Consider the following 15,096-nt stretch of genomic DNA (forward strand, 5'->3'; position numbering starts at 1 on the left):
GTGAAAAAGGCTGGTGAAAGTTAAATTCAGTCCAGATTAAAAAAATCACACTTTCTCAGGGATCTCCACCAACTAGTGGGTGTCCTAGCTGTTCCTGTGACTGCCTTTTTCTACAGGCGAGGACTCAAATGAGCTGCAGCTATTCTAGTGTTCCTGTGGGGCACTTTGTATGGAAGAGTATGTACTTCCAAACTTTGTTGGTAGGTTCTTTGGCCAGTCACCAAAGAATATGAAAGAATCCAGTAAAGGATTTTTCTTGTTGACAGCAGTTATTCATTGTAGTCCCAATAAAGTATGATCCCCATAGGGAACCTTGAGCAATTCCAGTTCTCCCATGTTCTATTCTGAAATAATCACTTTATATTTCATTGATTTTCTTTTGTCTGATGATCTCTGAGGCAGGTTTCAGAGTTTGGCAATGCAACAGGAAAGATTAGGAAAAGTATTGAAGTATGGGTGGAAAACTTGTTAAAATTCTGAGAGTGAAGTCCAAGTTAAAAGACATTTGAACTTGGAATTGACTGGGAGGCCAAAGATTTAAAGCAGCAGAAGATTCTCTCAAGACATGAGGAGTAAGTTGTGTTACTGGTGTGTGTTTTGTGTGCACGTTGGGGATTTGTAAATGATGTTGAATTCTAAGCTCCGACAATCATTGTCAATGGAAGATCAAGCTGCAAATATTTATGTTTTAAAACTTAAATTATAAGGCTAGTTAAATCTTTCTAACAACTATTTTTTAATATTCATGGGTACATTTTGTATAAGTTACCTTTTACAGTATACATGAAAAGATTCATATTAAGTACAAATTACAGATTGGGAATCAGTTTTGGGAAGAGGTTTTGTGGATTTTTTGATACTTCAAAAGAAAAAAATCTGACTTCTGGGGAATTGGACTAATTTTCTAATCTAGATTTTAAGACTAGAATGCCAAAAACAAAAGTGTGAAGGAAATTAAAACTCCTTATTATGAAAGTGATCTGTGAAAACATTGTTACTGGAAATTGAGTGGACTTGAGGCCTTTCTTCCAGAAAACAAGGACTTGATTGTCAGGCCTATATTAGGTTCTGAACCTTAATGCCATGTATTTGTTCTTATTAAAAATTGTTTCAATGAAAAGTGCATTAGTAATAAGAACTTCTGGTCTAGTTGGGAGTTCTTCCATTTGAAAAATGTGATATTTGCATGGAACTGTTTGAATCTTTTTGTTTTCTCAGTATACCCTCCACTGGATAGGATTGAAGCTAGAATTTTCCCTTTTGATAAAGGAATGAAAAGTGAACATGTTACTTGTAGATTGATGTTTAGCACTAGAGCAAAAGTTGAAATATTAGAATATGTTATAAGCCTAATTCTTGGTAGTCTTATAAAAATATATCTCTTTTAACTATCTTCTGAACCTATATTCACATTGGTTTTCAAGGTATTTTAAGTTATGTTTTCTTCCTCTTTTCAGAGCTGCTTCTATGGGGCTGCCTTCTTTTTTAAAGTTAAATTGAGGTGTCATTCACAAAGGGCTGCATTTTTTGTTAAGGTTCCTTACAACTATGGCTGGGTGTTTTACTCTGGTCTCCCAAGAAGGGCCATTTTATCTTTGTCATGACTTTAGATTCCCTCTAGAGTCACTTCTAAAGTCATGTGGTCTTTAACTTTGGGAACTATTTCTCATCTGAGTGCTAATTCAGATTTAAGCTTGAGTCATCGCCTATCACCCCATGAATGTTGACAGTGGAAGGAATACCTTTCCTGTAGTTTCAGTTCTAGACTGAAAACCTGGGGGAAGAAACTTCATTTTCTTTTTTTCACAAATCAGAAAAACAGCTACTGCGCAGTTTCCTTGTTGACCTCAGCAGATGAACTGGACTGGTAGTGTTAATTCAGATTTAAGAAATTATCTGAATCTTGATTTGAGTAAACTTGTGATCTACATGCAATATTAACTAGATTGGATAGCTTTTATATTTTCACACGTACACATAGGCTCTCCGCACCCTCATCAACATCCATTAGTTATCGAACTTTGTGAACTGGCATTGAAGCATTACAACAATGTTTTGTTGCACCAATTTTATAAACTTTTACAGTGCAATACGTGTTATTTTTCAGAGACAAACCAAAGTTTAATTTCTCAAGGTTCATGCTGTTTGCTTTAGCAGCATTTGATGGTGGATCTTTTATATACATTTGTAATAGATGGAAAAATAAACCAGATTGCAAATGCTTTTTCTTTCTTTTTTAAAGCAAACCATGTACCAAGTTTTTTGGTCCAAATTGTGTAGGATAAGTTAAATTGCATTCTAATAACCAATATGAGTGTATTTCTGTAAGTATAGTTATGTTGAAATAAAGTTTTAAAAAGCATTTTATGCCTTTGTTTATTGTTGGTACATCAAGTATCAAGGAAGTCAATTTATTTGGCTGGAATTGCAAGTGTATTAATTTTCAAAATCTTTTACCCCAGATAACCCATGGTAGGTAGAAAGGTTGTGGCAGATGTTTTTGTTTGAGTTAACAATTCCAGTGGGTAGTAGTCTAAAGCCTGTCTGTCTATAATTTGCTATTTGGGAGGCAGAGGTGAAGGTTGGGAAAAAACAACCTGCAGACAATTTATAGGAGATTTTACATAGTAATTCCTTCCCAACTACAGGTCTCTTTAACAGTTTTTATTTATTTATTTTTTTTAAGTACATATTTTTTAAAAAATTTATTTATTTATTTATTTATTTTTGGCTGTGTTGGGTCTTCGCTTCTGTGCGAGGGCTTTCTCTAGTTGCGGCAAGCGGGGGCCACTCTTCATCGCAGTGCGCGGGCCTCTCACTATCATGGCCTCTCTTGTTGCGGAGCACAGGCTCCAGATGCACAGGCTCAGTAATTGTGGCTCACGGGCCCAGTCGCTCTGCGGCATGTGGGATCTTCCCAGACCAGGGCTCGAACCCGTGTCCCCTGCATTGGCAGGCGGATTCTCAACCACTGCGCCACCAGGGAAGCCCCCCTTTAACAGTTTTAATATACATGTCCCTTCTCAGTTGCAGGCCTGGTATTAGTAAATTTTGACTCATAATTGGAAAAAGATGCACTGAAGAGAAAATAAAATGAGTTACATTGAATGTTCACTGAAAGCCCAGGCACTATTTTAAGGATTTTACTGTATTCAGTGGAAGTCTGAGAAGAATATGAAACCCATGAAAAAGTGATAAGCCACATTCTAGTAAGGTTCTCTTTCCTTTGTTCACATAAACAGTGGTGCTGTATGTTGAAGGCTTAGGTGTTTTTGTGGACTTTAGGGAAAAGGGAAAGCGATCCATACATCAAAACAACCAGATTGCATTCTGTCCTGATGCAGCAAGTGACCTGGAAGCTTTCAGGAAAGAATAGATATTTCTTGTTGAACCGATGAGTGTGATTCACTCTCTTCCCCCTCTTGCTTCCCCCTCTTGCAAGAGTCCTTATCAGGAACAAAGCAAAATGAGTTTCCAAGCATTTGTTTTATTGGCATGGTAGAATCAGTGATGAGGAGCATGAAAGTTTCTGCCTGATGCAAGGATATATGGGGAATTTATCATGAATATATAAATGTTACTGATGTGTGACTTGGTTTGTTATTTTTAGGAATGAAAGAATGGTTATTAGTGTGTTTCTCCAGTCCCTTGCTACTCCTTTCTCAGAGGCTCACCCTGTTATGATTTTTATATGTATCATCTGTTTACACTTAACCTTTGGCCATCCTTTCTTTGTATTCTGCCCATGGTGTCAGTCAGGGCTTGACACTAGTTTGTAGTTAGAGTTAACGGTACAGTAGTATGATCTCTAGGGTACGTTACAGCTCTCATCCTCAGCTCCATAAAGGCAGGTTGGTGAAGCTGCTAAAACAATGTGCTAATGTTTGGTAATAAGGGAAAGTTTGTGTTACAAAATTGCCTTTTTAAAGGATTTCGATGTTTGCTGTATGAGGTGCTCTGTGGCCCTTGCAATTAGAGCTGGGTTCACAATGGGCCTCTCTTCCTTACTACTATAATGGGCAAATCATTTTTAACTTTATTAAACCTCTTTCTTCATCCAGAAAATGGGGGCATATGGTACTTCTATCCATAGAGTGGCTTTGAGGGTTAAATGCTTATTGAGCACTTAGCCTAGTGCTTGGCATGTAGTTTTAATATTAAGACATTTTCTACTAGATAACAGAGTAAGTATCCTTAAATATATAGTGTGCGTCCTCTATTTGACATTATTAAATTGTATAATCCACCTGCTTGTCTTCATGTCTTGCAAAATAGTGGAGTTTTAATGTTATATGTGGGCTTTTGTGTCCACTACTTTACTCAACTGTATTGTAATCTCTGTAAGAGTCAGAATGCTTTTGTGTTCACTGCTTTCCTCAAGCACCTAAAACAGTATCTGGCCCGTGGAAAGGCAAATAGTTTTTAATTGCCCAGGCCAAGAATAATTATGTGTGTGGTGTCTTGGTGTGTGTGTGTTTCCTTGATTTCAACTAATAATACAATGGTAGTGGTAATTTTAAGATTTTGATAATGCAGAAATCTCTGTGTTCATAGAGTAGGACTTTTTTTTCTGGATGCATTAACAAGTCAAGGAGAGTTCACCCAAGTAGCAGGAAATAGTAAGTTTTGAGAAAGAGACTTAGTTAAGAAACTTTATTTTGGGACTTCCCTGGTGGTCCAGTGGTTAAGACTCTGTGCTCCCAATGCAGGGGGCCCGGATTTGATCCTTGGTCAGGGAACTAGATCCCGCATGCTGCAATGAAGATCCTGCGTGCTGCAACTAAGACCCAGCACAGCCAGATAAATAAGTTAAAAAAAGAAACTTTATTTTGAGAAAGGTTCAGACTTACAGAGAAGTTACAGAAATGGTACCCTGAATTCTTGTGTACCCCTTATTATTTTTTAAAATTTTTATTTAATTTTATTTATTTGGTTGTGCCAGGTCTTAATTGCGGCATGTGTGCTCCTTAGTTGCAGCTCGCTGGCTCCTTAGTTGTGGCATGCAAACTCTTAGTTGCAGCATGCATGTGGGATCTAGTTCCCTGACCAGGGATCGAACCCGGCCCCCTGCATTGGGAGCTCGGAGTCTTAACCACTGCATCACCAAGTAAGTCCCTTGTGTACCCCTTACTGTGATCCACTACTCACATTTGCTTTCTATTATGTATGTATTATGTGGTGGACCCCCAGAAATTAAGTTGCAAGCATATCTCTTCATCTCTGAATACTTCAGTTTATCTCTTAAGGGTTAGGGCATTCTCTTATAATGATGAAATTCAGGACTTTAAAGATTGGTGTAGTCTTTAATACACAGTCTATATTCAAAGTGTGCCAAATGTCTTAATATTAACCTTCAACAATCTCCCTGTTCCTAATCCCTCATCGCATTTAGTTGTCACATCTCTTCAGTTTCCTTTAATTTGGAACAACTCTATGCTTTTGTCCTTTACAACATTAAGAGTTTGAAGAGCGTATGCCAGCTGTTTAAAGAATGTTCCTTAATTTGGATTATTCTAATTGTTTTCCTCATGCTTCAATTCAGGTTACGCATCTTTGCAGGAATAGTAAGTACTGGTGCATTACATCGGAAGGCACATGATGCCATTATTGGTTGTGTTAACTTTTATTATTTGGTTAAGGTGTTGTCCACCACATTTCTCAACCGGAAAGTTTTTTTTTCCCTTTATAATTAATATTCTGTAGGATGATATAGTGAAATGGTCTTGTTCTTCAACACAGCCATTGATTTTAGCATCTACTGATTTTTGCTTAAATCAATTATATATCTTCTATGGTAACTGGTATTCTCTATCAAAAACAGCTTTCTCTTTTCCCCATAGACCTAGGTTCTTGTTTCATGTGCTGAGTTATTCACTTTACCCCAGTTCAGTGGGTGGGGGGGGTGCCCTCTTAAGCTAAACGAGACTATTACAGTTTGAGTATCACACTGAACGACTGAAACTCAGAAATACTACATTTCTCTGTGCTTAAGTCATAATAGTACAATAAAAGTTATGAAAGCTTGATGGAATGCCTTAAGGGATAAACTGCAAGTAGAAATTTGCCAGTGGTAGAGATTCTACCACCAGAAGGCAATTTTAGAGAATGATGTCTTAATTCTTTTATTGATTTTAAAATACCACACCTTTCATTTCTTTTTTGGTGTGCTCTAATTTTTAAAAGACATAATGCAAGTACAACTACATACTCAAAATTCAAGCAAGTTAAAATTCCTCCTGACTAGCTCTCTTCCTACTAATCCTCTTACTCTCATTTGTTTCTCCTCTAGAATTAACTACTGTTAATGATCTGCTGTTAACTGTTAACCTCCATATGTGTATGCGTATTGAAACGCTTGATTTCTATGCTTTTTACATAATTCAGATTATTGATATTCTGCAGTGAGTAGAATTTGAGGATCTTTGTCCTAGTTAAGGACCTTCCTTATTCTTTACAACTGTTGCATAATATTTCATAGTATCATGGTTTAATCACTGATTATAGTGAAAATTGACCATCTGGAAGTATTTTGAGAGGGGACACCATGTGAAGTGAGTGGTTCAGGGGATCCAAAGGATCTTACAACCTTACAAGTTATGTTTATGCTTATGTTCTTAAAGTAGAACTTCTTTTAGATTTGCTAATAGTAATCAAGTCTTGCACTCTTTATTTCAAGGTGGTTTTTTGTTTTTTTTTTAAATACAGAAGATGGATGTTTAATTTAGTGTTGCTTAAAGTAACAGAATGATGAGTAACATGTTCATTTAACGTTCACCATTGATGTGATAGGGGAATAGCACCTTGGTACTCAGCTAATTTTACTGGGGGAAATGAATTCTCCATATGATGGTATATTAAGGAATTGCACGTTAATAAGACAGAGGTCCCTGCTTGAGCATGAGCTACAATGGTAGCTGGAATTTTGCCATGTCTAGTGGACCAGTGTGGGGATCCCAGCAGGAGTTTTATCTGCATGGCAGGACAAAGATTTTTCTTTTCTTTTTTTTCCCCTTTCAATTCGTTTAAGACCAAAGATTTTTCTGATGAGATACAGCACATCTTACAGATACTGAGAATAAGGTAGGCAAGTTTGCCTAGTAGCACGCATGAGGCCTTGCAGTTAACAGTAGCAGAGGTAGCTGTAGTGATTGCAGTACCCAGGGACCAGAGAGAGGCAAGGGCAGGAATCTGCAGTAGTGTGTTAGAAGTGCTGAGATAGCCTCTTTGGTAGGGACACTAATGAACATGATTTTTCTGTAGGTTAGTAGCAGCAGCAGTGGAGTGGTGAGACTTGCATGTTTCTGCTCTGTGTCCTGTGTGCACAAGTATGAAATTCCACTGAAGGGAGCTGTTGTTGGGGAGGAAGGAAATGGCTGATTTCACGTAAGAGCAGACTGGCCTTATTCACGACCCACGGGAGCCAACCCTGGGGACACCGGGAAATAATCGGGAAACATTTTGCACAGAACTGGAGATCCCGCATTAGCATCTAGGAGTAGTCCTTTTCTAAGCACCAGGCACTCTTCTAAGCACATCCCATTAACTCTGAATCCTCTCAACATCCCTAAAAAGTAGGTTGTTATTCCCACTTTGCTTCCTACAGACAAGCCAATTGCCTGAAGTCACACAAGTAGGAAGTGGCTGGTCTGTGTTACACTGCTTTTCTGATTAAGTGAAGAATTTTATGTGGGGAAATGGGTGCTGTAATAAATGCAAGGAGCAATTAGGAGTGGTGGTGAAAAGGATTTCAGCCTAATCTGAATGTTCTCAATTTATGATAATGTATTAATTATATTAACATGATATAGAGGTCACTCTTTAAGCAGCCTTCTCTCTGTCATAACATCTAACCAGTTTATATTTACTGACGATCATGAGAAGTTTACTAGCAGTAGTGAGATGAACTTCACCTTTTTGAGATGAAAGTGAAGTAGGGTAATGCAGTTGTTCCCTGATTCTACTTATGCCCGGTTCTGAGATAGCATAAGCTGGCATTTTTAGATAAGCGACTATATTATGTGGGTAGTTATTTTTTAAAAAATAATTCGTATTTTTAAAATTTTTTATTGGAGTGTAGTTGATTTACAATGTTGTGCTAGTTTCTGCTGTAGAGCAAAGTGAATCAATTATACATATTTCCACTCTTTTAGGTTCTTTTCCCATATATGTCATTACAGAGTATTGAGTGGAGTTCCCTGTGCTATACACTAGGTCCTTATTAGTTACCTATTTTATATAGTGTGTATATGTCAATCCCAATCTCACAATTTATCCCTTCCCCTCTTCCTCCCCTTTCCCCTTGGTAACCATAAGTTTTTCTACTGTGTGACTCTATTTCTGTTTTGTAAACAAGTTCATTTGTATCATTTTTCAAGATTTCACATATAAGCAATATCATATGATATTTATCTTTCTTTGTCTTAACTTTACTTAGTATGATAATCTCTAGGTCCATCCTTGTTGCTGACAATGGCATTGTTTCATTCTTTTTTATGGCTGAGTAATAATTCCATTGTATATATATATATACCACATCTTCTTTATCCATTCCTCTGTCGATGGACATTTATTTATTTATTTTTTTTAAGAGCTAAGGGTCTGGCTTTTTTTTTTTTTAATTATTAGCACCTTTAATTATTATTTATTTATTTATTTGGCTGTGTTGGGTCTTCGTTTCTGTGTGAGGGCTTCCTCTAGTTGCGGCAAGTGGGGGCCACTCTTCATCGCGGTGCGCGGGCCTCTCACTGTTGTGGCCTCTCTTGTTGCAGAGTACAGGCTCCAGACACGCAGGCTCAGTATTTGTGGCTCACGGGCCTAGCTGCTCCGTGGCATGCGGGATCCTCCCCCAGACCAGGGCTCGAACCCGTGTTCCCTGCATTAGCAGGCAGATTCTCAACCACTGCGCCACCAGGGAAGCCCATGTTGATGGACATTTAGGTTGCTTCCATGTCTTGGCTATTGTAAATAGTGCTGCTGTGAACATTGGGGTGCATGTATCTTTTCGAATTAGAGTTTTCTCTGGGTATATGCTCAGCAGTGGTATTGCTGGATCATATGGTAGTTCTATTTTTAGTTTTTTTTTTTTTTTAAAGGAACCTCCATACTGTTCTCCATAGTGGCTGTACCAATTTACATTCCCACCAACAGTGTAGGAGTGTTCCCTTTTCTCCACACCCTCTCCAGCATTTAATGTTTATAGGGTTTTTTAAAATTAATTATTAATTATTTTTGGCTGCATTGGGTCTTTGTTGCTGCGTGTGGGTTTTTCTCTAGTTGCGGTGAGTGGGGGCTACTCTTTGTGGTGCACGGGCTTCTCATTGCGGTGGTTTCTCATTGCAGTGGCTTCTCTTGTTGCGGAGCATGGGCTCTAGGCGCACTGGTGCTTCAGTAGTTGTGGCTCGCAGGCTCTAGAATGCAGGCTCCTGTAGTTGCGGCGCACGGGCTTAGTTGCTCCGTGGCATGTGGGATCTTCCTGGACCAGGGCTTAAACCCATGTCCCCTGCATTGGCAGGCAGATTCTTAACCAGTGCGCCACCAGGGAAGTCCCGTTTGTGGAGTTTTCAGTGATGGCCATTCTGACCGGTGTGAGGTGATACTTCATTGTAGTTTTGATTTGTGGGTAGCTATTTGAAAACAGAAGAACATATCATAATTTAAAGAGAAGAACGGCATTTATTTTGGAAAGGTCCTTGGTTCTTGGGCCCTGTGAGCCTGCTGTATTGTAGGCCCAGATATTTGTCCCATTTGATCCATTTATTAGAATATCACATGAGTTGCAGGCACTTGGCATCAGGTGCCTGTCTCCTGGTCTCTCAGAATCCATACGGAGTGGTGGAGACATACAGCAACAGGCTCTCCACGCTAGACAGCAGGAAGTGGTGAGAGCAACAAATGTCTCCACGTGGGTTTCTGTCTCCTTGTTTGGCGTCAGAGATGGCAAAATGCTGGTAGGCGGCCAGTGCTAAGAGAAGGATTCTGAAATCACTTTCAACCCCATGTCACTCCACTCCTCTCCCTGGTTGTAGAACCAGGAAAAGAAAGGAAGAGTTTCTAGGGCCTCAGGATCCTAAGCTTGGATTCTGCCTAAAACCTCCTTTCTCCTTCTTGGAGAGTAATAGGGTACTACTTTGAGATACTAAGTTCTTTCATTTCTGTGTCCTCATTACCTCCCCTAACAGAGACTATGCAGATAGCTGACGTCCTGATTTAGCTTTCTGATAGTGTAAGTGCTCCATGAGTGTGGGTCAGGAGGGGAGTAGAGATTGCCTAGGTTTGCACCTGAACGGATTTGTTTTTTCACTTTAAATTTATGAAAGTAATACATGCACAGTTAAAACACTATTCCTAAAAGATTCATGATGAAATCAAAATCCCACAGCCTTGTGTTCCTTCCTTTCCTCAGTCACGAGCTGCTCTATGTATCTGACTCCTGAGGTAAATTTAAGTCAGCATCAAATTTCTTATTTGATAAATTTACAGTGGATTCTCTTCATGTAGGTCAGAATATATAGCATGTTATACTGCATTTTCCTCAAGGGGATGAACATGCTGAAACCTTGTGATGGATGAAAGTGGCTACAGATTCTTTGCAGCCCTTCCAATCAGCTTGAGTCTGTGCTGCCATTGCAACTTGCTTTGACCAGTAGAATGCAGCAGAGTGACATTGCGTGATCTCTGAGCTTCAGAGGTCTTGCAGCTTCTACTCTCATGCTTTTTCTGAACACGATGATCTTGTGAACAAGCCTGAACTGGCCTACTTTAGGACGATATTCTAGGTAGAGAGAGGGACCCATGGACGAAGGCCCAGGTTTCCAAGTTATTACAGCCATCCCAGCTGAAGCTTCTGACATGGAGTGAGGTCTGCAAATGCATATCCCCAGAGTGGGAGAACCACTGAGCTGAGCCCAGATTAAACTGCCCAACTAAAGAGCAAATAGAAGCTTGTTTTAAGCCACTAAGTTTTGGGGTGGTTAGTTATTCAGCAACAGATGTGGATACAAACCTAATTATGCCCTCAGTCTAGTTAAAAAAGAAGCATTTCCAATTGACAAATGAACAACTGTACCTAGAGCTGATTGAAGCCAGGCTGAATGGGGGAGTTAGTGGGTAAGTGGGACTGTTAAGCATTGTTTTCTTTTGTTGAATAGTCTCATCCAAGTTCCCATGCTGTGAATTTTCAGTACATTTCTTGGAATTAACTTTACATAATAGCTTTTTCATCCAGTGAAAAAGACATTTTCTTTAGCAAGTGTTTCAGTAAAATATATCTTCTATCTAGTATTTAAGGGAAAGTAGTCACCATTTCTCTAATTTTTCTTCCAGTTGAATATTTAACCATAAAGTTTAAAGTGAACAGTGGAAAATGAGAAATCTCTTTAGGCTAGATGTTAAATGTTGAGAAAACTGGAGATAATAGAAAGCTTTTAGTTGGGCAACTAAGATCCCCTTTTAGTGAAAATCAGTTAAGATGTGAAAAGGAACAGGAAACAGGATGAATGCTCAAGCAGAAAGGCAAGGCCATTTAAACAAGTTCAGGGCGAAATTAATTTGGTTTTTGAAGCTATTTGATTTGCGAATAAATAGGGACTAGGTCTATGTCACTAATAGGATCAGGACTTCATTTATTTATTATTTATTTATTTATTTTTAACATTACATTGGTTTACTTAAAATAAAATACAACTACAGAAAAATTTTAAATTAATCATCTCCATTTCTTTGATAAGAAACTTAATGAACTTTTTTTCTCCTTTATCATCAATGGTTTTTTTTTTTTTTCTTTGGCAGGTTCTTATTAATCATCAATTTTATACACATCAGTGTATACATGTCAATCCCAATCGCCCAATTCATCACCGCCCCCCCTCGCGGCTTTCCCCCCTTGGTGTCCATATGTTTGTTCTCTACATCTGTGTCTCAACTTCTGCCCTGCAAACTGGTTAATCTGTACCATTTTTCTAGGTTCCACATACATGCGTTAATATACGATATTTGTTTTTCTCTTTCTGACTTACTTCACTCTGTATGACAGTCTCTAGATCCATCCACGTCTCAACAAATGACTGAATTTCGTTCCTTTTTATGGCTGAGTAATATTCCATTGCATATATGTACCACAACTTCTTTATCCATTCATCTGTCGATGGGCATTTAGGTTGCTTCCATGACCTGGCTATTGTAAATAGTGCTGCAGTGAACATTGGGGTGCATGTGTCTTTAAATTATGGTTTTCTCTGGGTATATGCCCAGTAGTGGGATTGCTGGATCATATGGTAATTCTGTTTTTAGTTTTTTAAGGAACCTCCGTACTGTTCTCCATACTGGCTGTATCAATTTACATTCCCACCAACAGTGCAAGAGGTTCCCTTTTCTCCACACCCTCTCCAGCATTTGTTGTTTGTAGATTTTCTGATGATGCCCATTCTAACTGGTGTGAGGTGATACCTCATTGTAGTTTTGATCTGCATTTCTCTAATAATTAGTGATGTTGAGCATCTTTTCATGTGCTTCTTGGCCATCTGTATGTCTTCTTTGGAGAAATGTCTGTTTAGGTCTTCTGCCCATTCTTGGATTGGGTTCTTTGTTTCTTTAATATTGAGCTGCATGGGCTGTTTATATATTTTGGAGATTACTCCTTTGTCCGTTGATTCATTTGCAAATATTTTCTCCCATTCTGAGGGTTGTCTCTTCGTCTTGTTTATGGTTTCCTTTGCTGAGCAAAAGCTTTTAAGTTTCATTAGGTCCCATTTGTTTATTTTTGTTTTTATTTCCATTACTCCAGGAGGTGGATCAAAAAAGATCTTGCTGTGATTTATGTCAAAGAGTGTTCTTCCTATGTTTTCCTCTAAGAGTTTTATAGTGTCCGGTCTTACATTTAGGTCTCGAATCCATTTTGAGTTTATTTTTGTGTATGGTGTTAGGGAGTGTTCTAATTTCATTCTTCTACATGTAGCTGTCCAGTTTTCCCAGCACCACTTATTGAAGAGACTGTCTTTTCTCCATTGTATATCTTTGCCTCCTTTGTCGTAGATTAGTTGACCATAGGTGCGTGGGTTTATCTCTGGGCTTTCTATCTTGTTCCGTTGATCTATGTTTCTGTTTTTGTGCCAGTACCATATTGTCTTGATTACTGTAGCTTTGTAGTATAGTCTGAAGTCAGGGAGTCTGATTCCTCCAGCTCCGTTTTTTTCCCTCAAGACTGCTTTGGCTATTCGGGGTCTTTTGTGTCTCCATACAAATTTTAAGATTTTTTGTTCTAGTTCCGTTAATAAATACCATTGGTAATTTGATAGGGATTGCATTGAATCTGTAGATTGCTTTGGGTAGTATAGTCATTTTCACAATCTTGACTCTTCCAATCCAAGAACATGGTATATCTCTCCATCTGTTGGTATCATCTTTAATTTCTTTCATCAGTGTCTTATAGTTTTCTGCATACAGGTCTTTTGTCTCCCTAGGTAGGTTTATTCCGAGGTATTTTATTCTTTTTGTTGCAATGGTAAATGGGAGTGTTTCCTTAATTTCTCTTTTTGATCTTTCATTGTTATTGTATAGTAATGCAAGAGATTTCTGTGCATTAATTTTGTATCCTGCAACTTTACCGGATTCATTGATTAGCTCTAGTAGTTTGCTGGTGGCAGTTTTAGGATTCTCTATGTATAGTATCATGTCATCGGCGAACAGTGACAGTTTTACTTCTTCTTTTCCGATTTGTATTCCTTTTATTTCTTTTTCTTCTCTGAATGCCGTCGCTAGGACTTCCAAAACTATGTTGAATAATAGTGGTGAGAGTGGACATCCTTGCCTTGTTCCTGATCTTAGAGGAAATGCTTTCTGTTTTTCACCATTGAGAATAATGTTTGCTTTAGGTTTGTCGTATATGGCCTTTATTATGTTGAGGTAGGTTCCCTCTATGCCCACTTTCTGGAGAGTTTTTATCATAAATGGGTGTTGAATTTTGTCTAAAGCTTTTTCTGCATCTATTGAGATGATCATATGGTTTTTCTTCTTCAATTTGTTAATATGGTATATCACATTGATTTGCGTATATTGAAGAATCCTTGCATCCCTGGGATAAATCCCACTTAATCATGGTGTATGATCCTTTTAATGTGTTGTTGGATTCTGTTTGCTAGTATTTTGTTGAGGATTTTTGCATCTATATTCATCAGTGATATTGGTCTGTAATTTTCTTTTTTTGTAGTGTCTTTGTCTGGTTTTGGTATCAGGGTGATGGTGGCCTCATAGAATGAGTTTGGGAGTGTTCCTTCCTCTGCAATTTTTTGGAGGAGTTTGAGAAGGCTGGATGTTAGCTTTTCTCTAGTTGTTTGATAGAATTCACCTGTGAAGCCATCTGGTCCTGGACTTTTGTTTGTTGGAAGATTTTTAATCACTGTTTCAATTTCATTACTTGTGATTGGTCTGTTCATATTTTCTATTTCTTCCTGCTTCGGTCTTGGAAGGCTATACCTTTCTAAGAATTTGTCCATTTCTTCCAGGTTGTCCATTTTATTGGCATAGAGTTGCTTGTAGCAGTCTCTTAGGATGCTTTGTATTTCTGCGGTGTCTGTTGTAACTTCTCCTTTTTCATTTCTAATTTTATTGATTTGAGTCCTCTCCCTCTTTTTCTTGATGAGTCTGGCTAATGGTTTATCAATTTTGTTTATCTTCTCAAAGAACCAGCTTTTCGTTTTATTGATCTTTGCTATTGTTTTCTTTGTTTCTGTTTCATTATTTCTGCTCTGATCTTTATGATTTCTTTCCTTCTCCTGACTTTACGTTTTGTTTGTTCTTCTTTCTCTAGTTCCTTTAGGTGTAAGGTTAGATTGTTTATTTGAGATTTGATTTTTCTTGTTTCTTGAGGTAGGCTTGTATAGCTATAAACTTCCCTTTTAGAACTGCTTTTGCTGCATCCCATAGGTTTCGGATCGTCGTGTTTTCATTGTCATTTGTCTCTAGGTATTTTTCGATTTCCTCTTTGATTTCTTCAGTGACTTCTTGGTTATTTAGTACCGTATTGTTTAGCCTCCATGTGTTTGTGTTTTTTATGTTTTTTTCCCTGTAATTGATTTCTAATCTCATAGCGTTGTGGTCAGA

The sequence above is a fragment of the Eubalaena glacialis genome, chromosome 5 (genome assembly GCF_028564815.1).
Source record: "Eubalaena glacialis isolate mEubGla1 chromosome 5, mEubGla1.1.hap2.+ XY, whole genome shotgun sequence".
NCBI classification, from domain to species: Eukaryota; Metazoa; Chordata; class Mammalia; order Artiodactyla; family Balaenidae; genus Eubalaena; species Eubalaena glacialis.